Source organism: Hermetia illucens, chromosome 1 (assembly GCF_905115235.1).
Source record: "Hermetia illucens chromosome 1, iHerIll2.2.curated.20191125, whole genome shotgun sequence".
Classification (NCBI taxonomy): domain Eukaryota; kingdom Metazoa; phylum Arthropoda; class Insecta; order Diptera; family Stratiomyidae; genus Hermetia; species Hermetia illucens.
In genome coordinates, this window is record NC_051849.1 from 28,728,806 (window position 1) to 28,752,071 (window position 23,266).

The following is a 23,266-nucleotide window of genomic DNA, read 5'->3' on the forward strand; positions in this document are numbered from 1 at the left end:
AGAAGAAAAGCATTGGGAAACCGGCATGCAATGCGGAGAATTTGAAAAAGAATTTGAAAGGATGTGAAATAATTTTAAAAATAAAAGTAATTTACTGAAATTCAAACTACCAACATAGCTTCGCATACTTTTGCAGTAAATTCTCCCGATTTTAATCAACTTTATGTTTTAGGTTCTGCTGCGGTTCCAACGCACCATACAAAAGAAATGCGATGTTTTGTCAATGACATGCAGGCTGGTGCGATAGGATAATTCTGTAAAGCTGCATTCTGACACAGGCGGTTTTGGGACATATGTATATGATTTGCAATTTCGTCCAGGGCAGAGACAACTCGTCAGATGCTGCATCTGCCTTGGGAACTGCATGACCGAAGTGGTTACTGGTTGTTATTTGCCTCTTGGATATAATTCATAACCCGTCAACGGTATGAATTATATTGATGTTGAAAACCGTCTAATAATTTCAGGCGTAAGCCGGCCTAGATTGATCTAATTGTTTTGGGAATATGAAGTAGCTCTAAGTTCGAAACAACTGGAAAAACTTTCTTTCTCAGTTTTTGTAAACGGGCCCCTCTAGTATCGGCTAGAGCTCAAATCTAAAAAATATATAGACTGCTTGCCGTAGGGCCAAAGTCAATCTGGGTTTCTACTCATACGTTCATGAATTTCTTTAAATGGCATGTGAGGCACAGAAGAGTCAAGGATTCTTCCTATATTCCTAACTAATTTGATCAATGAGCTAACACTAAAACACTCAGCTGCGAAAAAAGCTGGATAATCATTATTTGACAATTTTCCTAAAGTGAGATATGGCTCCTCCTTTTTGATTGGATCGGTTTAGATTATAACTAATTTGACAAGATATCAGCTCCCATTTTATCGATAACTCTGCACTTTGATCAACCCTAACGCTCAAATTGGTCCTAACAGTCAGCAATTTTTCAGAAACCCTGGCTGAACGTTGGTAGAAACCGTCAATAACGGCAAGTAAGGGACTATGCTTGAAATTGGAGTCATTCTCTTTAAGGTTATGAAAAATAAAATTTGTTTTCGTGAAGGGATTTAGGAAATCCAAATCTGCGAACCTTGTGAATTTCCTTCTCCTTTTTCTTCAGATTTTTTTTATCGAAAGCACAAGTCACGTATGTTGCCTCAGAGGGATTTATTTCTTACTTAATTACGGCTTTGTTCTGGTGATGCAGAATCCGGGTCAGTCCCCTTTAATTAGCAATAGTATATACCCCAAATTGGAAGTGGAACGTCCTGGACATTAATAACAAATAAATTCGTGATGATGATTGCCATTCTGATTTTATTACTTTTTAAATACCCCGTGCACCCCCACGTATTGCGGCTTATTCAAAGAAATAAGAGTTAAATCCGAAACTTCCCTTATTTAGGTGAAACATATCATCATTCTGTAACGAATCATCGGCATTGATTTCATACTGATATTATAAGTATTTTTCTCTGCAGGTTAACGTTTTGCAAGTCAGAAAAGAATTGAGAAAAAAGCAAATTAACTTTGCCCAAATATACGTTTTCCATTCCTTCAGATTGCACTTTAATATTGCATAATCGGCACTTCGCAGGCTCCCATATATCGGGTACACCTTCCATCGTTTCATACATAGGTGCATATTAAAATTTACAAAACAATGAACAGCAAAACAATATACAATCTATTCATTAGATAATAAGGAAATTAACATTTACCGTGTACAGATTGTTGTGCTCCCTTGGATCATGATTTTCAGTTTTACTCGCTCTGAATATTTGCAAATTGCACGAACAGTTCGCGGGTTGTTACTCGGCGGAAAAATGTTCGGTATCGATTGTATGTACCAAGCAATTTGCTTTCTATGACCTTTCATTTGAATGGTCAAGCCCCTCTGCGAATTATTATTATTATAATCCGCACTTATGCAATATTACCATTCCCGAGCGTGGCTGCTCGGTATGACAATAATTATGTCTGCATGAAATTTACCATGAATTCTTAGTGAAATATTGTTGGGTTGTCGGTTTGCTTTCAAATTAGTTTTGTTTGAAAAATAATCTTTAGTGCTTATACTCGTGGGCCTAAGCTATCCAATTATGTCGAACTGGGGCACAAGACACAAAATTTCTGCTAGGCTTTTAACAGAGGTTTTTTGACAGTAACAACCAGGCAGCCCCTATGAACCCTTTCTCAATTTCATTAAATAACTGCCAACTCTTTTCTCCAGACAAATTCACTAATGTTTAGGAATTAATTATGATTGGCAAAACGTGAACATGTGTCTGGCTGTTGTAATACCGACCACGTCTATCTTTCTAATGCAATACTGGGGAATGGGCTGTAGATACACTCAAAGATACAATTGGTAAAGTAAAAAAGTGCTAACAAGGGGACACTCCTATCTAGTTCCTTGGAAATGGTGTTATTAATAGTTCAACCTCATAATTGCTGCATAGTGTGGCAGAATACTAATTGTGGATGTCAAGTAATTAATAGATGTCTTGCCCTGGAGCCCGTTGTACTGACGGTAGAAGTCGACTGTAATTTAGTTTTGGTCATAACAGCAGCGATTTCACTCTCTTTTGTAATTAATATTGAAAGTTTTAACCTTTTTCTAAAACTGATTGGATAATTTTGATATTATAATTCAACGTGCAAAAATTGATTTCGGTAGGGTTGCTCGCTTAAATCTTTCGTTTATGTCAGTTGGCAAGTGTACTATATGATTATCTGAATTGCTTTTTACGATAAAATGCGTTGGAGATGGCATGTAGGTTAGAAAGTAGATTTATCAGGAAATAGCGTTTTAGGTTAGGAAGACTTTTGGATGCAATATTGCCTACATTCTGTACTGTTGGTAGGTACTATCCACTGTGGGCATGAGATTAAAATTTGGTTTCAGCAGAAATAATAAGTGTACTTAGCTGGCCGGCCCGATCTCATAACGACAATGCTGTCAAAAACATCTGACGAAACCTCGAGTGCAAAAATGTACCCAACTATTAAACAGCACCAGTCAACCGAGGAGCTCAGAACTCCCTCATGAACAGCGTAGGTAAATTTTAACCGAAATTTATTGACTCTGTGAAATATCATATTTTTGCATTATATATCTTATCTATAATATCTATTTGTAAATTTTGTTCCTTAGTTTTTTTTATTGGCTTAAGGGGGTCATTCCTTGTGAAGGTCTTTTTTTGTATTTTTTTTAGAAAGTTTTTGTGAAGAACTGGATTTTTCACCGTAGATTTTTTAATATCTTGGGCGTGCATAGTAATTTTTCCACCCCGATCGTATGGTTAGTTATTGAAATACAAGGCAATTTATACACCCATTTCTAAAAACAGATGTTTCTCTGCTGCCACGCTAGAGGGCCCTGTAATCATCTCAAAGAAAAAAAGTAAAGGGCATTTTAACGTACAGACTTAACTACAGTCCGCAAACTAGGATTATTAAAAAATATTAAAAACTAAATTTTTGGTGCCTTTTTAAACTTTTTTTTTGTGAATTTTGGTGTTTTTTCACGGTTTCTTCAATGAATAAAAAAAAAATATAGAACGAATCGCAATTATCCTAGTTTACAGACCGTGGAAATATGTTCTGATTAAATCCTGAAAATTTCAAAGAATTTTGTTAGATAGATTTTGGACTATGGCGGCAGTTTCGAGAAAATCGCATTTAAAAAGTAGAATGCGATTTTTAGCAATAAAATCCCAACTGCCCATTAATCTGCTATACCTAGTCCATAAACCCTAGGTTTCTTGAAGACACACATGTGCAACCTTGGTTTTAATTTTCAATTGTCCTTTTAGCGAAGTCATTCGAAAGTCATTGGGGATCGACAAATACGAGCTTTATTACGGCGATCGGCATAAATCTGGCATGTTACTTATCACGTGTTTAACAATAATTTCCGAATGACTCCAAATATCAAAAAAATCACTTTGCCCATATATTCTACACTATATCTAGATACATTTGATGCCAGAAAAAAAAATCGATTCCTCGGATCCGACACACGGGACGACCCCCTTAAAATATGCTCAAGCATACCTAGGTTCATGGTCAATACGGATCTTGTATAAAAACCTAAGCAGAAAATCGCATTGAAGCCACTAAACACCCACTTTTTAAGGTTTTGTGTAAAACAAAATTTAGGGGGATTTAGGGGGATGTAAATCTTTTTTTCACCAAATATAGTCGTGTGGGGTATGAAGTGAAAGGTATCGGTTAGTACTTTCCCGGCTAAGCTCCGAAATACCTTCCATGCCGATATCCCTTCAAATAAAGTAAATAATAATATATTATTATAATTTTCACGTAATATATGCATATATTACGAGTTCGGTACTAATGGGAGAAATTCACACTCAAATGTCTTTATAAAAGACACAAAATCTCTCATACCTGCAGCGTCCAGCTTCAGCAGACTCGGCGCAACATTTCAGGAACGAGAAAACGGCAGTCAGAGAAAAATATTATTGTAAAAGGACGATTGTATGATATCGGCATAGAAGAGTGAGGTTAAAAAATGAAATTTATGAACCATATTATTATGATATCGAAGTGTTATAGCGTTTTTAAACTTCAAAGGGTTTTTTTGAAACCATCTTTTCGAAACCAGCGAGCAGTAGAATTCGAAGGGTTTCCATCTAACCGGCCTGAACATTTAATTGTACCTTCTTCATTTGATTATCTAGTTTAAGAATTGAAGGGGAGCATTTTTATTTAGTTATTTAGTTTAATAATGGGCTCACAAGAAAATCTTGAAATTGTTTTTCTGGGGGCTTCAAACAAATATAACCCCTTAATTGAGGAGCACGGAATTCAAATTAATCATTGAATATCTTTTTTGAATTTTTGTCTATAAAACAAATCCTAATTAAAATCCGTTTTATGTTTGTCTATCTGCCACACGAACTTTTTCAGAAACAGCTATACCAATTGACAGGAAATTTGGTGGGAGGGAGGGTAAGAATTGTGGACGCCCATACATTCAGTAAGTGTCATCTTTTTATGTTGAGTTTGAAAGGAGGGGATACATGAAAAAGGGGGGATGTAAAATTTTTTTCACCGAATATAGCCATATTGGCTATCAAATGAAAGGTATCGATTAGTACTTTTCGAAACCAGCCTCAGTTTTGATAATTGTTAGAAAGCGAGGAATTCGGGGGATCCACAGTGATGGTTTTCTAGCTGTTTTCAGAAACTATCCAGTCGAAACATCAGAAAAAAATCATGAAGCTGCTTCTACATGGTGTCCAGGCCTTAAAATACTTTCTATATCAACATTTACACAAACTAAGTTAATAATAGTATATTACCATGCTTTTACGAAATTGACTAGAAACCCCTCTCAATAACCGGTATCCAGTCTAGGCCTGCCTTAATAAGGAACTCCAGAAAACCCAGTTTTGCGGCAAGGTCCACCAATTCAATATCCCAAAAAGCTGTCTGGCATCCTTTCCCACCCCATCATTCCATCTCAGGCAGGGTCAGGCTCATCTTCTTTTTCTACCATATATATTGCCCGTATAGACTTTCCAAGCTGCATCATCCTCATCCACACGAATTAAGTGACCCGCCAACTGCAGCCTGCTGAGAGAAATTTTATCCACAACCAAACGGTAGTGGTATCGCTCATAGATTTCGTCGTTATGTAGGCTACGAAATCATCATATGAGGGGCCAATAATTTTTCTGAGAATTCTTCTTTCAAACGTGACCAAGAGTTCGTAATTTTTCTGCTAAGAACCCAAGTCTCCGAGGAATACATGAGGACTGGCAAGATCATTGTCTTGTACAGTAAGAGCTTTGACCCTATGGTGAGACGTTTCGAGCGGAACAGTCTTTGTAAGCTGAAATAGGCTCTGTTGGCTGACAATAACCGTGCGCGGATTTCATCGACGTAGCTGTTACCAGTTGTGATTTTCGACCCTAGATAGGAGAAAATTTCAACGGTCTCAAAGTTGTCGTATCATAACTAAGAGGTTAGATATTGTCTTCTATTTGTAGTTAAGTCTAAAATTGATAGACCAGTAGCTTACTCCAAACTACAATTTTATTTTATGGTGCATATATTTCGGGAGCAACTTACCCCCTTCGTCAAGAAGCTTTGTTCTGATGAAGGGGATAAGTTCCTCCCGAAATATATGCACCATAAAATAAAATTGTAGTTTGGAGTAAGCTACTGGTCTATCAACTTTGTCATCTCATACCATATTTTTATTGTTTTCGTTTGACCAGTGCGATTCGATGTTGTTGGTTCGTTGGTTTTGGGTTGGTTTTTGGGCTGACGTTGCCACCATGTACTTTGTCTTGCTTGATTAATGTGCAGTCCAAGATTTCGCGCCGCCAGGTCGATCAGGATGCAGATGGAATGTACATCTCGGGTTGGCCTTCCCATAATGTCAATATCGTTAGCGTAAGCCTGCAGTTGGGTGGAGTTGAAGAGAATTGTGCTTCTAGCATTTACATCTGTATCGTGAATCACTTTCGCCAGGATCAGGATAGGGAGGACGCATGATAGGGCATCCCCTTGTCATAGACCGTTGTTGATGTCGAATGGTCTTGACAGTGATCTTGCTGCTTTTATCTGGCCTCGCACATTGGTAAGGGTCAGCCTAGTCAGTCTTATCAATTTCATTTGGATACCAAATTCTCTCAGGCCGTATACAGTTTTACCCTGGCTATGCTATCACAGGCGGCCTTAAAGTCGATGAAAAGAAGGTGCAACTGATGGCCATATTGTATTGTTACAACGCTTGCTGCACAGAGAAAATCGGATCTGTTTCTGATTTTCCTGAAGTGAAGCTTCTTTGGTATGGGTCAATGATATTCTGGGCTTATGGGGCTATCCGATCTAGCAAGATAGCGGAGAATATCTTATAGATGGTGCTCAGCAACGTGATACCTCCATAATTGCTGCACTGTGTGATATCCCCCTTTTAGCCAATTCGGCTGTAATTCCATCGGCCTCTGGTCGCTTATGCACGGACTGTTTCTTTCATGCTTGTTGGTGGCAGTATTTATCCGTCCTCTTCAGTTGGTGGAAATCAGATTTGCTTCTTTGTCTCGGCAGGATGAGCATCGAGGTGTGTAAGACTTCATCCTGCTGATTTGGTAAAATTTCCGCGCCTGGTGCGATAGCCCCTTGTACTTCTCGAGTCGACATGCTTGGATCTCCCAGGCTTCCTTTTTCCCTCTGTAAACTCGCTTATCCGCTAGACGGAATTCGTGATAAGTCTCCACGCGTGCCCGCGTTCTTTGAGAATGCAACATTACTCGGTATGCAGCATTCTTTCGTTCCGTTGCTAGATTACATTCATCCGCAAACCAGCCGTTCCGACTTCTCTTGCGGTTGGAGCCAAGTATGTTTGTGGCCGTATAAATGATAACGCTCTTCTGGTGGTTGTGGAGATCATTTGTTGATGCTTCATCTCCAGGACATCTGCTTGATGCGGTTATTGCGACATCCGTTTCCCTCTTATAGGTGTTACGGAGGGCTGTGTTGTGAATGGCTCCAGTATTCCCTCTCATCTGATTGTCAGAGGGGATTCTGGGTGGTGTTGTAATTCGAGCCCGGAGCACTATGCCAACGAGATAGTGACCCGAGTCTATATTGACATCTGACATGCTTCAAGGCTGAAAGGTGACGGCGTTCGAATAAGAGGTGGTCAATTTGGTTGAAAGGCATCCCTTCTGGAGAAGCCCTCGTATGTTTGTGGATCGCACTTCCAACAATCATTGTGTGCGATACTGCTAACTGCAGTTCGCGGTCCGTTATCATTTACATTTTGATGAAAGCTAGGGTAGCCAACGTATCGCCTGAATATGATCTGTCCCTACTTGACTATTGAAATATCTAACTATAATTTTGATATGAGACTTGAGACAAGCTTCGAGGGTCCGCTCAACAGCCTCGTAGGTATCCTTCTCCGACTCTGCAATCTCCTCTGTAGGGGCGTGAACGTTAATGAGACTTATATTTCTAAATTTGCCTCGCAAGCCCAGAGTGCATAGCCGTTCACTTATGTTTTCACAGGCGATAACAGTAGATTTCATTTTTGGCTGACTTAGATACCTACTCCGAGCAAATGATTTATTGGATGACCGCTTTAATATATGATGAAGTGAGTGGCTTTTTCCCAACAAATCGGTTCCTGTCCAGCGCATCTCTTGTAACGCTGTTACATCAGCCCTATATTGGGTTCGCAAATTGTTATTCCCTAGGATTGTCAGCCCTACCCGACCCCTAACCTGGACCAGTTGGTACAATTTGTCTCGTTTTTAAGCGCGGGCCACTCGACTTCATCCATCTCCGTCAGCAGTTTTTCATTAAGAAAGAACTCCCAGTGATCATCACGTGGAGGTGGCGATAGGGTTTGGTAGTAGAGCTGTTGATGTTGGTTCAGTAGGCGTTTCCAAGGTTTTATGCTTCATCGTGGGTACCAATCCACGTTTCGCACTGGGACCTATACTACCCTTTGACTGCCGAATGTAGAATGTAGTCATGTAGGGTATCAAATGAAAGGTATTGATTAGTACTTTTCAAAGCCTGCCTTTGTTTGGCAATTGTTGTAAAGGCGAGATTAAAAATGAAGGGGGATTGAAAATGAAGGTTTTTTAACGGACCGTTTCACAGAAACCACCCAACCGAAAAACCAGAAAAAATCAATAATTAGAATTATAAATGGAGTAATACATGCTAACCGTCAATACCGAAAGGAGTTTGCCTTGGGCCACCGGTTTGCTTCTCAATACTTTTCAGTTTTATGTGGGGATACTGCGCAATTACGAATTTCAGACACTACTCCGTTTTCATCGTTGTAGCTTTGGGAAAGTAGACTGTCACCATGTGTACGACTAATATATCATGCTTTGTACATATTGACAGTACTGCCCCCTTTTAGCCTGCCAATTCAGAGACTATTATTCTGTACCATTCCACCGAAGGAAACTTCGCGCAAGCCACCAGTATCAAGCTGAAAACTTGGCACCCCATTCCCCACTCCGCCCCCCCCCCCCCTCCATCTGCCGATGAGAAGGTTCTCGATGATTTACTGCTCACGAGTGAGTATTTGTTTTGGAAGTGATTTAGGTAGAATGCCCAGTCGGATGCCCTTTACCGCGCTAGTATAGCTAGGGGCATGTCTCCCTAACCTCCCGAGGTTTTCTCATTTTTGGGTTCGAGAGTTTGGGTTTCTCTGGAGCATTCCCTTCTTATGGGTTGATCTACACCCGGCTCTTCTTCGACTCCATCGTTGATGGCTAAGTTTCATCTTGTTGGGCCCCTTCCGTTTCCAGGCCTTCCTTTACAATGCTGAGGTAAGTTTCCTTTCTGACATCTTATACGCCAAAATTATACGTATCTTTGCTGGTCATTGCCATCTACTCAAGGACCTTAGTTGCTTGTGGGCTTCGCTGTAGTCGAATGTTGAGCTTATCTCCGATGCTTGACTTGCCCACTTCTTGTTTCTTGAGCGTTATGATCTGGTTTGTATTGCGGACTTATGCCCTCCTCTTCGTTTGCGGCGAGCATGAGGTCCCGGTTTCTTATTGTTTCTGTTATTTAGTTACCAATTACCCCTGACTGACACTCTCTAGACGCCCAACATTTTGTTAACACTAGGGTTTGAATCTGCTTCCTGATGTTCATTTTATAAAAAGCGACATATCTAAAATATTTTAAGCTTCCAACTCATTGAATTTTTTCTTTATAACTTTTTGTCGCATTCATTCTGAAAATAAACATTTACTTCCTGTTAACTGCTATTTGTTACTACTTTTCCACTTTTCTGGAACTGCATTTATTACGCTATATTTGATATTACCACGAGCTAGAAGCAAACCAGTTATAATTCCCTTGATCTGCACCTCAACGTTTTTTCGCAATTGATATGAAAAACGTGCACTCCATTAATGATAGTGCAGGTGCAAAATTACTGACCAACGACAATCTCTTTTACGAGCCCACAAAGAACGGAAATTGGACCCTCCGAAAGAGGTGAAGCCAACACAATGACATCTGACCCCTTCTTGTTGGTTCTTTAACTGTTGCAGTCACCGGGCTTATTCCCATTATTGTTGTTTTTGGCCTATTATACGTTTTTTCTGATACGTGAACGTAATCTTTACTGGTAGAAAGTGAAATCTAGGGCAAGGCCACCAACAAGTTCAGGTTTCTGGTTTTCGATTCAGTTTCAGTTTTTCATCGTTTGTCTCTACACTTTGGCTTCTTTCTGGGGCTTGGATCGTATATTTTACTTGAGTTATCTATGGGAATCTCTTTCAGATTTTCTTGGAACAAATCTTAAGAGATCTGTTGGAAGTGTACCAGTGGATACAATCTTTTTCAGAAGAAAAGAGCAAACTTTTATCTCTAATAAAAACTATAAGTATAAATTATAAATCGCAATGAAGTGTCGTCAAGCTGAAGGTAGGAGCAAATTAACGAGGTAGAAATATGTTGAGTAGATTAGATTGTGAACGTTTCCCGATAGTAAATTAGCTTTGATCTTGACGAATTATAGTAATTAAATCCTGTACACATAAATCAATGGAAAATTAATAAAATGATTGAAATAGATACAAAGATTAAAGACTTCGGAGACTTCGCCCTTCAAACTTTCAAAATAAAAAAGTTCTAATGAAAATATGAAGTATCTGAATATAACTATTATTTGCTGATCCAATCTTCGACCCAGCATTTTTTTATTATAGCACAAACTGTTACTATTCTTTAAGATTCAATTTAGCTTTTCAGAAGTGTTGTCTAAGGTGTTGATGATGGCCATGATGATGCGATGATCATAGACCAAAGATGAGTTGATCATAGAGCGAAGATCATTTATCTTTTGGGTAATGGTATTTAAATCCGTTATCGTGATACCTCTTTCTTTGCCTGCAGATATTTTCGGTGATTTTTACTTATTATCAAAGAAGAAATTTCCGAAGAATGGAACATTGAGGACCATCTTGATGTAGGTAAAGAAAGTAAGAGTTCATTTGTGGTGTCGAGGTTTTCATTGAAGAAGAATCATTAATAGTTTGTGGAAAGTTATTACCCGAGGAAAATTACGCAATGAGGTGAAGAGCTTTAATGGGGAATTGTGAATATGACAATAAGATATCTTTAATTTTAACGAGCTGAGAAATATTTTCCACGAAATTAATAATTCAGTAATTGATTCTAATGATGGAAAAAAGATTAAAGGTGAAAAAGCTAATTAGGTTTCACTTCCGTTTGCTAAAATTGCTTGAGATGCGGTTACTGGAAATTCGCTAATTGAAATTGTAATCGATCACTTTGAAGAAAAAGCTTTAATTTCTTCTCTATTACTTATTAATATATATATGTATATATATTTTATTTTATGTTTAACACAGAGGTGTTAAAAATTCTTAGAAAGATACATCCAGGTCAACTCCGCCGTGTGAACATTAAAACTGGCATGGAAATAGTGTGGGATTCGCACCCATTAAAAAGCACCCCCATCTCTCTCCTGTCCTTGCCCGACGGAACCACCATTACTTCGCGGGGCGGGCTTGCTTTTCGTAGGCCTTCATGTTTCCAACTCTGCAGTCCTCCACTTCTCTGCTTCCTTCAACAGCTCCCTTCTGTTTTTAGGGTACAGCCTCTCCATTACTTTGCGCTCTTCTTGCGCGTGCTTCTCTCAGGAGCTGGGTTTCTATCCACACAATTATATGGATGACCGAAGTCCAGCTTGCCTCCGACCTGAGCATTCCCCGGATTAAGTTTTCGGGGCTCACGACAACTCCCAGGGACTCGCTCAGGCTTCTTCTCTCCTCCCGGAATCTCAGGTACTCAAACAGCACATGCTTTGGGTCCTCTGGGATCCCATGGCATCTGTAACAGTTTGGGGAATCATCCACACCGACACTATGCAGATACGTTCGGTAGCAACAACTGTGGCCAGTGAGAAACTACGTGAGGTGATAGTTCACTTCACCGTGTCGTCGGTCAAGCGAATCCCCAATATCAGGAATAAGCTTGTATGTCCACCAATTTTTCGACGACTCGCCCCACCATCGTTGCCAGAGTCTATGCGACTCCTCTCTTGCCGTTCGCCGGTGATTTGTTTCCGTTCCTGATTAACCCGCCTGCCTCCTTCCATACAGATACCGCATCTCTCTCGCTAACAGATCAATAGGAACCATCCCTGCGATTACGAACACCGCATCATCCGAACTAGTTCGAAATGCGCTGCATACCCTCAGAGCAATCAGACGATAGGCAAAAGTTATCTTCCTCCAGCTCTGTACGCTGTCCAAAGCCTCCGCCCACATTGGCGACGCGTACAATAATATGGATTGCATGACCCCAGCTATCAGCCATCAGCTGCTAGACTGTTTTGACCCATCTATGTTCGGCATCATCTTGGCAAGGGCCTTTGCGGCTTTTTCATAGGCGTAAGATATATGCCCTTTCAAACTCAGCCTGGCATCGAGAGTCACGCAAGGTATTTGATGGTCGGCTTTGATACGGTCAAATAGCTTCCAACCCGCAGACTGATCGTATTTCTTTTTTGGCGAGTTATAATGAGGATTTCCTCCGTCTTTTTCTACGCCAGGCTCAGTCCGGCCCCCTCAAGCCAGGACCTTACAGCCATGACCGACTCGGTGGCTCAAACCTCCACATCCTCCGGGAGTTTTGCAACAATCACTATGGCCACGTCATCTGCAAAACCGACCAACGTGGCCTCCTCTGTTATGGGAAGCAAGAGCACCCCGTAATATATCACATTCCGAACCTTGTGGTGTCCCCGCTGTAATGATGTATTCATTAGGCCCGTCGTCCCTCCCGTACCAGGGAGCTCTGTCCGAAAGATAACTCTCGATTAACTTAGCCAAGTAACCAGGTGCATTAATTCTAGCCAATGACTGCTTAATGCAGCTGTATGCTTGCAAACTCTCGCCTTTGAGGTATAGCAGCGCCGCATGCTTCGGTCACCGATCGCGTGATTCTCGATGCCATTTCGGTTACCGTGCCATTCAGGTTGTCATGGTCCCCCAGGGTTTCAGAGAACGCATCCTGCTCGAATGCCCTCGTCGTCCAGCCCGGCATCCCTGCTCCCTTTCTGCGAGCAATCAATCCGCCACCGGGCCCACCAGCGGTTTTAATAAAGATCCTTTGGTGATCGCTGTGGGTGTAATGCTCACTGACACACCAGGTAGTTTCCCTCGCCAATGCGGTGCTCACGTAGGTAAGGTCGACCATAGAGTCCATTCCTCTCATTCTGAACATAAATGAGTTTCCAACATTAGCAAGAACAGCATCCAGCTCGGCAAATGCCTTAAACAGGATACGTCCTCTCTCGTAGCCCACTCACAGGCCCTGGCATTGAAGTCACCCGCTATGATTTTCGGGGTATGACTCCTTGCATCCAGCACCAAATGATGCTGCATCTCCTCGTACTGCGCACGCGTTGCGCTAGGAGGGACGTAACAGCGGGATATGAATCCCGCCCAACTTTGCTGTCACGAAACCAACTTCCGGACGTTACCCGCCGCACGCCCTTATCGCTGCCTTACCGGCCTGGTCCTTGGTCCAGACACCATCACCGTAGTTGCGATGGGATTCACAAATAGTGACAATGTCAATTCCCTTCTCTCGGATGGTCTGTGAGAGGAGGTCTTGCGCCGCCTCACAGTTGTTGAGATTGATTTGAATGAATCTCATTTGGGCCTTGTATTTAGCTCTCTCCTGAACACCGGATATCTGCTACTGCCAGCAATGTGTCCGCTGTCGATGTCCTCCTTTCCTTCGCACAGCATGCATTTCGGGTCAGTTGTGCACTCACTGACGATCGATTTGACTGTCGATTCCTGTAGTCCCGAAGGCTCAAACACCTTTTCCAGTACTACGCAGACAGCCTCCTTCGTGGTGACCTCGTCGAAGTCCTTGCACTCGAGAGTTACCTCTGGCTCTTACTTAAGCCTGCTTGTCCCCAGCTACTTATTTACAAGATTAACTTGCGATATTCGTAGCTGATCCGCTGGGTCATGTTATTATCCGCAACCCATGACACGCGCTTGGTCGCATGCAGCTCTGCGTTTGCAACTCAGGTTAGGATAAACCTGGTACGCCAGGCCATATATATATATATATTTCTGTTAAAACAACTTAGTTTTTCTTAACAGAACTTCACTGGATGTTTACATAACTCAAAATGAGTTCCAAGCAACAGACAAAATGACAAAGGAAACTTTCAAATCAATCCCAATTTTTGTAACGAATTTTACATAAAATTCTAATTCATTGATGCAATTTCATCACATGGAAATTTAAGGTAATTTCTGCAATAATCCCAGATATTCGCATTATTTATGAAATACTTTCCTGAGTTCATTGAAATGGCAATTCAGTTGCAATAATCTCAATATTGATTCAGAAAATTTATCGATTCAAATGAAATCTACGCAGATTTTACGCTTGTAATACGGTTATTATCTATAAATTTGGTGTTGCTCCGTATTTTCGTGTATTGTTTCTCATCATTGTGGAAATCTATTTATAATTTTGAATTTAAATCTATTAGTAAGTTTCGCATTCGTTACACTCTTGCAATCTAATTATCAAAAATTTGTATTTCAGTAGTCTGTTTCCAATAAATTTGCAACGGTGAAGTTTGATTGATTTTATTTGATTGAAATGATGATGAAATGTGGGGCGAATAATTTTAGATTTTGAATTTGATGGTCATCATTTGATCATCATGATCAGTCATCACAATCACCGAAGAATATATGAATAAGAGAGAAGTCATCCGGGTCTTACTAGTAACAAGTATAAGAGGTCTTATTGCGCAAAAGAGTTGTTCCCTAAATCGGACAAGGCCTAGAGGCCTTCGTTGCAGGATCGCTGAGATGTGCTTCAACTTCCTCCAGGTCTTTCGGAAAAGCTCGCACTTCTCCTCAACTGTTCTGTGCCAAGTGGTCTCAGAGTAAGCCTTTCGCCGGCCACTCTCGGATACTTCATGGCATAGCCATCTATAGAGCCCTTTCTTAATGATCACAGGACTGACACTCTGATCAACGTACAACGGCTGGAAATTGTGTTGGGTCAGAATACTATGATGACATTGGTACTAACGAATGTTTGGAACTTATCAGTAACAATGACGATCAGTTTCCATGCACTATTCCCATGTTAAAATACCGAGAGAAAGTTGGCGAGGAACAGCTTTAACTTGATGTATTAAGTAGCATCGAGTTCATTGCTATCATCAGCAGAAGCAACGCTATTAAGATAGAGAAATTGAATAACACCTTCAATGCACTGTCAATTGATGTAGGAAGGAAGAGTGCGATGACTAAGACTGTGAACCTTAGGTTTGTTGGCAGTTATCTTGCCTCTCTTCCAATTCTAAATCCAAGACTTTTTGCTAAGGCTGACGTAATCGTGGTGTTTGAGAAAAGATGCTATGGTCCATTGAGCTTCTCCAAGCCTCTGAGCAAGGCAACGTGAAAGTCACCATCGACAGCGCGAAATACTACAGAATACAACCAAGCCGAACTTTATTTCCAATTCATATTCACATTTTGCGTCATCTTATACCGCACTATTATTATTATTCTGTTAAGGGAAAGTCGCACCGCATCCTTGAAGAACTATTGTGCCCCTTTTACTGGTTATAGTGTACCTATTGATCATAGTATCTCAAGCAGGCCTGTAACCGTTAGGAACTTTAGTATGTTCCCCACTTCCAGATGTTTCAGCTTTGCATCTGATATTAAGTGTTCTCCCAGATGTATCGACCTACTTTGCACAAGCGCCGGACACTGTCCCAGGACGTGCATAGAGATTTCGTCCTCCTCCTCACAAAACCTGCAGGCAGTGTCCGTAGATATCCCTAGCTTCCCTAGGTGATGGTTCAGCCAACAATGACCAGTGAGAATTCCCACTATGATTCGGAGGTTCTTTTTGGTGAGGTTTAAGCAATCCTTTGTACGCATGGGTTCGTATCCCCCAATAAGCACCCTGGATTGCTCCATCCCTGGTAGGCCCGCCCAATATAGATCCCTCAACCGTTTCTCCTCGTTTCTTAGATTCATAGCCATGAAACCGTTTCCGATTCCACAGAAGGGTTCTAGCCCGTGGAAAGGCATCCCTGCTCCCTTCTTGGCTAGTTCATCCGCTGCCTCATTGCCTTCCAACCCAGCATGGCCTGGAACCCAAAGTATCCAGACCTTGTTGGACGAGCCGAGTGTATTCAGTCTCTCAAGGCATTCCCATACCAGCTTAAAGTTCACCTAGTTGGACCTAAGTGCCTTGATCGCTGCTTGGCTATCGGTGAGAATAGCTATGTTCTGCCCCCCTGTAGTTCCTTTGCGGATTAAAGGAGGCACATTTGTCTATGGCGTAAACTTCCGCCTGGAATATGCTAGTGTACCTGCCCATTGGCTCGAAGTACATTTTCCTTGGACCAATGACACCGGCACCCGCTTCCTCTGCTGTGAGGGATCCGTCAGTGTACCAAGTAATCAGTTGCTGGTTTAAGCCGTATGTCGCAGCCACGCTCTCCCAGTTTGCCTTGTTACTCCAACGTGTTTCAAACTTCTTATCGAAGTGAAACCTCGTTGTCATGTTGTCCCTCGGTATCAGTAATTCGGGATACCCCCTAGAAAGGATATCAATCTTTCTTCGATTTAGGCAGCTCCCGCCTCACTCATACTACCGGCCATCCTGAATATTGATCTCCTTGCCTGTATCTGTATGTGCAGATGGAGAGGGGTTAATCCCAGAAGGACTTCCAGGGATGCCGTTGGGCATGTCCTCATTGCCCCCCTGATACACACGCATGCCAGCCTTTGGAGCTTATGTAATTCCCTGGCTTGTGTGCTAAGTTGGGTTCTTTCTGCCCAGATTACCGCTCCATAGGTAACCATTGGCCTTGCTATTGCAGTATATATCTAAAGTAGTATCTTCGGGCTGCAACCCCATTTTTTTCCTGCTATGGATCTGCAAGTCATCAGAGCCCTCGTGGCTTTCCGACAAGTGTTTCCGACATGTGTCTTCCAGAGTAATTTTTGGTCTAGCGTGATTCCCAAATATTTTACCTCTGTTTTTCGTTTCACCTCAATATTATGTAGGGGTATGTAGGGGATTACGCTTTAAAACGTTAGTTCTAATATAGTTGTCTATGACCTTCTCCACCGTTTTGAGTGCGAACGATGTTAGGCAGACTGGTTTGAAAGATTTAGGGTGAAAAGGATCCTTTTTATCCGCTTTGGGAATAAAGACCACTTTTGCCCGTCTCCATGCCCTTGGTATGTAACCCAGTGTAATACTCCCCCTTACCACTCTCAGAAGAGACTCTAAGATAATTCCTAGGCCTTTCTGGATAAGTGCTGGGAAAATGCCATCTACTCCGGGAGATTTCATTGGTTTAAAAGTTCCCAGTGCCCATCTTAGCCTAGCTTCTGAGCATACCTCTTTTGCTAGTTTCTAGCTCTCTTTCTTCCCCTTTTATTCATTGTTAGGGTGTCAGGCAGATTGTTGTCGCCTGCCGCCGAGGGGTAGGACCCCGGGAAATGAGTTCTGAGAAGCAGGTGAAACCTGTCCTCCTCATTCTCGGTCAGTGTCCCATCTTTCTTTTTCAAGCAGACAGAGGATATTCCCCCGTCTTTGGCTACAGCTTTGTGCAGCCTGGTTGCTTCTGTGATCTGTTCAATCCCTTCACAGAATTCCCTAAAGCTGTTCCGTTTTGCTTCCCTGATCGTGTTGCTATACGCAGTCAGTGCATTTTTATACCTCCGCCAGTCCCCGGTTTGTTTTGCCCGGTTAAAGAGTTCTCGTACCTCTGTTCTCATTCCTAGAACCTAGCCAGTTCTTGTTCCACCATGGTACATACCTTGATGACTTGACTGTCTTGGCCGGACAGCTGGCCTCATATGCGTCAATAACGATTGTGTTGAGGAGGACAACTGCCTCTCGAGTGCTCCTTCCGGCTTCCAATGAGACTTGGATAGCCACAAGGTTCCCGGTTAAGAACTCTGAAAGACATATGTATTTTAAATTACGTTTGAGAATTATGTAAGCTCTTGGAGTCCCAAATTACCTGCATGTCTCCTCCTTGCAGACCGCGAATCTGCCCCCAGTACACCCAGGGCTCCTGAGCCAGCACTATTCCAATGTTCTCCTTGGAATTTGCTCTCGCAATCACTGCAGATGCAGCTCTCGCATGGTGAAGGTTTATCTGGGCTATCTTAGTGCTGGCTATTGGCTCCGTTATTATTTGGAGCTCTTCTCCACTGTCGGAGTGTCACCCTTCTCCTCCGACATGGCGCTTTCCTGCGCGTCGCCGTCCACCCCGAGCCCTAGGAGTCCCAGGTCTAGGTCGTCCAGCTTCTGCTCTTCACTGGGCAGCAGGTCTATTTCCCTGGTTGATCCAGTTCTTTCCGCCTCTATGGCTTCCGCGACTTCTTCAGGGACCTCGGTAAGTTTTCCACCCGATGCCTCCTCCGAGGTCTCTTTCCTTGGCTTTTCCTTGTGCACATGCACGGGTATGTTGCCAAATCGGTAGTTGATATGACAGCTCCGACGTTTAATTGCCTCCAGGGATTGGTCGTCTACCCCGATCGTGAGGAGTTTACCCTTGCCCTCCATCTTGCTTCTGAAGACTCTCCATAGTCGAGTATGGAGATCTTCATTCTGGGCAATTAGGCGGCATTTGGCAGAAAAACTGGCTCCTGGTATATCATCCCCAGCACATGTTGACAGTTCTACCCCTTCCCAGCCTTGCAATCTAGGAACTATGGTTCTAACCCATTCTGCTGTACATTCCGTCGCGCAGTCCACCAGTATAAGGCCTGGTCGAAAGCGTATCCCGGTGAACCCTGCTTGACGACAAGTTCGTCAATAATTTCCTGTTCCTCCCGAGTGAGTATTTGCTCGGGAAACCTTTTTGGCAGTATGGCCAGTCGAATGCCCTTGACCGCACTAGCATAGCTAATGGCGGGCTCCCTGGGTCCTGCCTTCACTCCTGACCTGCCCGGGTTTTCTCCTCCCTTGGATTCAGGACTGGATTTTTTGGAAGCATTCCCTTCATGGGGGCTGATCTCTGCTGCTCCCCGTTTTCTCGGCTCCGGTAGAGATGGCTTAGGTCTGTCCTGCGCCTTCTTAAGGGCCTCTTCTGTTTTCAGGCCTTCCTTCAGATAGCGCAGGTACCATTTAACCCCGGCGTCACTGAGACCTGTCTCCTTCCTGACGTCTGTTATATTTATCTCAGACGTGCTTTTGCTGGTTCCTGCTCTTTGAGCAGCGGTGTTCGTTAGCTGTAGTCCACGCAGTATACCAATGCTCACCTTGGATCCACTACTTGACGTCCCAACTTCTCCCTTCTTGGGTGTAGTCACCTGGCTCTTAGTAATTCGGAGACGTGCCTCCGTCTGATTAACCAGTTTTGGTGCGGTACGGGGCCCCGCTTTTTTGGTTTTTGTTTCTTTACTTGTTTTGTACTCATTTGATTCCCACGAGTATGGGGGTTGAGAGGTCCGCCGTGCCATAGCCCCCGGTAAGGTCTAACTTACTCACTGAGGTGACCAGATATCAGTGAGGCTCCCTTCGAATACAGTCCGTTACCCCCGACTGCAAACTATCCAATGGGCACGGTTCGCATGACACCCTGGATTGAGGGAGGTGTTTTTCGACTCCCCAGTCTAGATCCGTAGCGTTTTGTTAATAGTAGGGTTACCTCGAACAGGGTGTGGCTATCACCACTCAGTAACGGTCTTGGTAGACGAGAGGCTTGACCCCTGAAAAGGCACACACCGTCCCAGAGGAGAGACAGCTCATCCTTAGAGAGAGATAGGTTGGCCTCAGGGAGCTATGTTCCCCATCAGTCTATCCTGCAGTGCACTGCTTGACCCCTATATCGCTCTAATTATAGCTATTAACTTTTCCTCTGGAGGAGAGCATTTCAGATAAACTTTCAGTTTACGCTGTAAAAAATATTTAAATTTATTTTTTATTATTTTTAATTACAAAACACAAGAAGTAAACTAGTTCACCCTCAGATTGATGAGGAAGTAAGTTAAGCCTTAGATTTAAAACTAAGAAAAGAGGCAGAATCAATTTAAAGCGCGTTGTACGTCCGGGGTAAACTTAGGATCGGGTAGCTAAAGTAAATGTCGAACACCGCGACGGGGACTTAAAAAATGTTCCCACTATGTGCACTACGACAGGCTGTATGGGAGGGGAATTGGCAAAGCAAGCCATCAGCCAATTACAGAAGTTGGACAGTGTACATATATCAAAGAAAATCCGGTGTTGTTGCAGGGAAGTGAGATTGAAGGTGCGCAGCTGTAGCGGATAGTCCACAGAGGAAAGGTTTTTTTTTATGAAGAGGGTCCGGGTGAATTTGTGTTGTACAGCTTCGAAAGTGCAACAGTCATGATTGTAAAAGGGGGACCAGACTATACAGCAATATTCAAAAATGTCTTTCGCAATGAAGCTGGAAGGGAGGATAAATGTAGGATAAAACCAGATATTTTGGAAGCTCGATCAACAATGTCAACGAAGTGGGAATTGAAGCCGAGTTTGTCATCGAGTATTATACCTAGGTCTTGCAAGGAGGTCAGTAGTGAAAGGGGTTGGCCACCAAGAGAATAGGAGCAGGATGTTTGGTATGGTTTAAGAGGATAGCATATTCAGTGGCATTTGCTGACATCTAGTGTCAGTTTGTTAATCAAGCATCAACCGTCCAAAGTATCAAGGTTGGTTTGCAAGAAAGCACAGTCAGCGGCAACGAAACTCTCGACAATTTTGGAACAAGAGGAGAGAAGAGAGATGACAGAAAATCTCTGTTCTTGAGGATAGGCATGATAAGAGCCTCTTTCCAAAGATGAGAAAAGTATTATTTTTCAAGACTTTTATTGGAGCAAGGGAATTGTGTTGTTTTCAGTTAACAAGGAAGAGGCTAGGAAGTTCGTGAGGACCTGGTCTGACATTGATGTCAGGATTAATAATGAGGAACTCAACTAAGGAAGGCGTAAGGAGAGGAATGGCCAAAGATCTGTAGCAGACTGGATCAAGTAGAGGTGTATTGGACGAGGAAGTAAACACGGAAGTTGGCAGTGGAGTGGATAAAATTGATGGAAGAAAAGAGAGATTGGGTGGAATTGCAGAAATGGTGAATTTGGGACCAAAACGATTTCACGTTGCCGCGAGCAAGTTCAACCTCAATCCTCAGCAAGTATCCTTTCTGCGCATTTTTAATCATCATAATGGAGCGAATAGCTTTGAAATGAGTAAGGTCGCATCATTCTTCAAAGCCCGAAACTTCCACCGTAGTGCACATTTTAGGCGGATGTTATTAAGAATTTCCGAGGTAATCCAAGTTGGATAAGACCGTAAACAAGTAGGAGAAGAGAGGACATAACAGGAGACGAAATCGGACAGGATATTAGAAAAGTAACTAAGAACTAACACGCTAAGGTTGAACTGCGACCGTCGAAGTTAGCTTTGCGGAACTTGAACTTGGTAGATTCACGGGCAGTTTTGGAGTTTGAAAGGGGGAGCTCTCTTTCTTCTAAAGCAGGCCTAGACGGATACCGGTTGTCACGCCATTGGTGATGTAAATTGGAGCTACGATGAAAATTCTTTCATTGAAATTGCTAGAAAACTATACATCTATTCTCATCAGGCCTGGGGCTGGGTGTTAATTAAAATGGGTGCTGCTTCTACAGAAGAGTCCATTGACACATTCCTTTGATAAAGTAGATGTTTTAAACTTCTCAATTTGATGGTAGATTTCTTGACATAAACCACAACGTTGGGACTAACATGAGGAGACTTATCATGCAGTAGAAGAATCTTTTTGTCTCTGAAGCAGTAACTAAATCAACTAAATCTTATTTGTTCACTTAAGGTTTCATTTCATCCTTTGGGATCAGCAATTAATAATAATCAATGCCTGTTAATGGCGTTTCTAGCAAAAAGGTTTTAGGAATTAAAATAACACCGCCTCCGTAGCGTAAGATAAGTTCAAATTTTTTTGCGTTGCATGCTAACCTTTTACACCTAAAGGGGAAAAAACATTAACTCCGCCAACGCATTTCAAGTATCACCAGAACTTTTCGAGAAGTTTGTACTCTTTCTCTTCTATTGTGGCATTTGTCACTCGTCGGTCATTTCGGGATAGTGTTGAAAGGCGGCCTATACCGCAAAGAAGTTCTTCGTTAAATATTGGCTCTTGATGGCACGATGTAGGCTTTATAACTTTATAACTTTCAAATTACAGTGATGATCATGCTATATATATAACTGTACTGTGTTTAGCTTCTTCTCTAAAGCCATAGGCCCGAGATTCAACGAGAGCAGGCAAATGTCATCAGCGTAGTGGTCTGGATATGTCTTATGCAGAACGCTAGTGGACTAAACTTAGGGACTTCAAATTTCTCTGAGATTTTATCTTGATGCAGCGACTGGCATTTTGCCGACATATCTCCTTCTTCCTCTTTAATATTTATCTCATTCAATCGCGGGTTAGGCTAGTCTCCATTGATGGTCGTTCTTTTGATCATCGAATTCTACGGTGCAACCAATCTTTACCAGTGTGAATTATATGCCCATGCCATCGAAGAAGCTTCTCGCGCGATACTTCTACGATTGGTGGAACTGCATTAAGATCGCGAATGGCCTTATTTCGCTCATCTGCAAAAAAGATATTAGCTGCAGAACGCTACTTTACCCAACTTGCGCTGATGCGTACAGCAATTTCATAGGGCATTTCAGCCTTATCTGAGCTCCAAATGTCGAAGGATGAACAATTTCTTCCACTGAAATCTGCATTCTTGCCATTATAAGTTGCTTTGATAATAACTGATAACTTTTGCAGAATGCCTCTCCCGCGTTTGTTAGCTACTACCATTGCAACGCTAGTGAATAAACAAATACTCATCTTGCCAATATTAGCGTTTTTCCTGGCAATTTCTCCATTCTCTGAACAATATCCCACATATCCAAGATTTACGAGTAACTCTGTTGAAACATGCAATTAATTTGGCCATGAAAACGTCATTAATGAATGGGGGAGATCATAGCTTCTAGCTGCATTTAATAATAATAATAATCGTTGGGGGCCTTGAATTGTGTTAGAGAACTTCATTCAAGACCGTAACGGCACACTACAGTAGTATACTGTAGGAGGCAATGTGATCACTATTGCACTCGCCCGAGATTATTACCTTGATTTGACTAAGGTACTCATTCATAGCTGACATCAAATTACGATGCAAATCC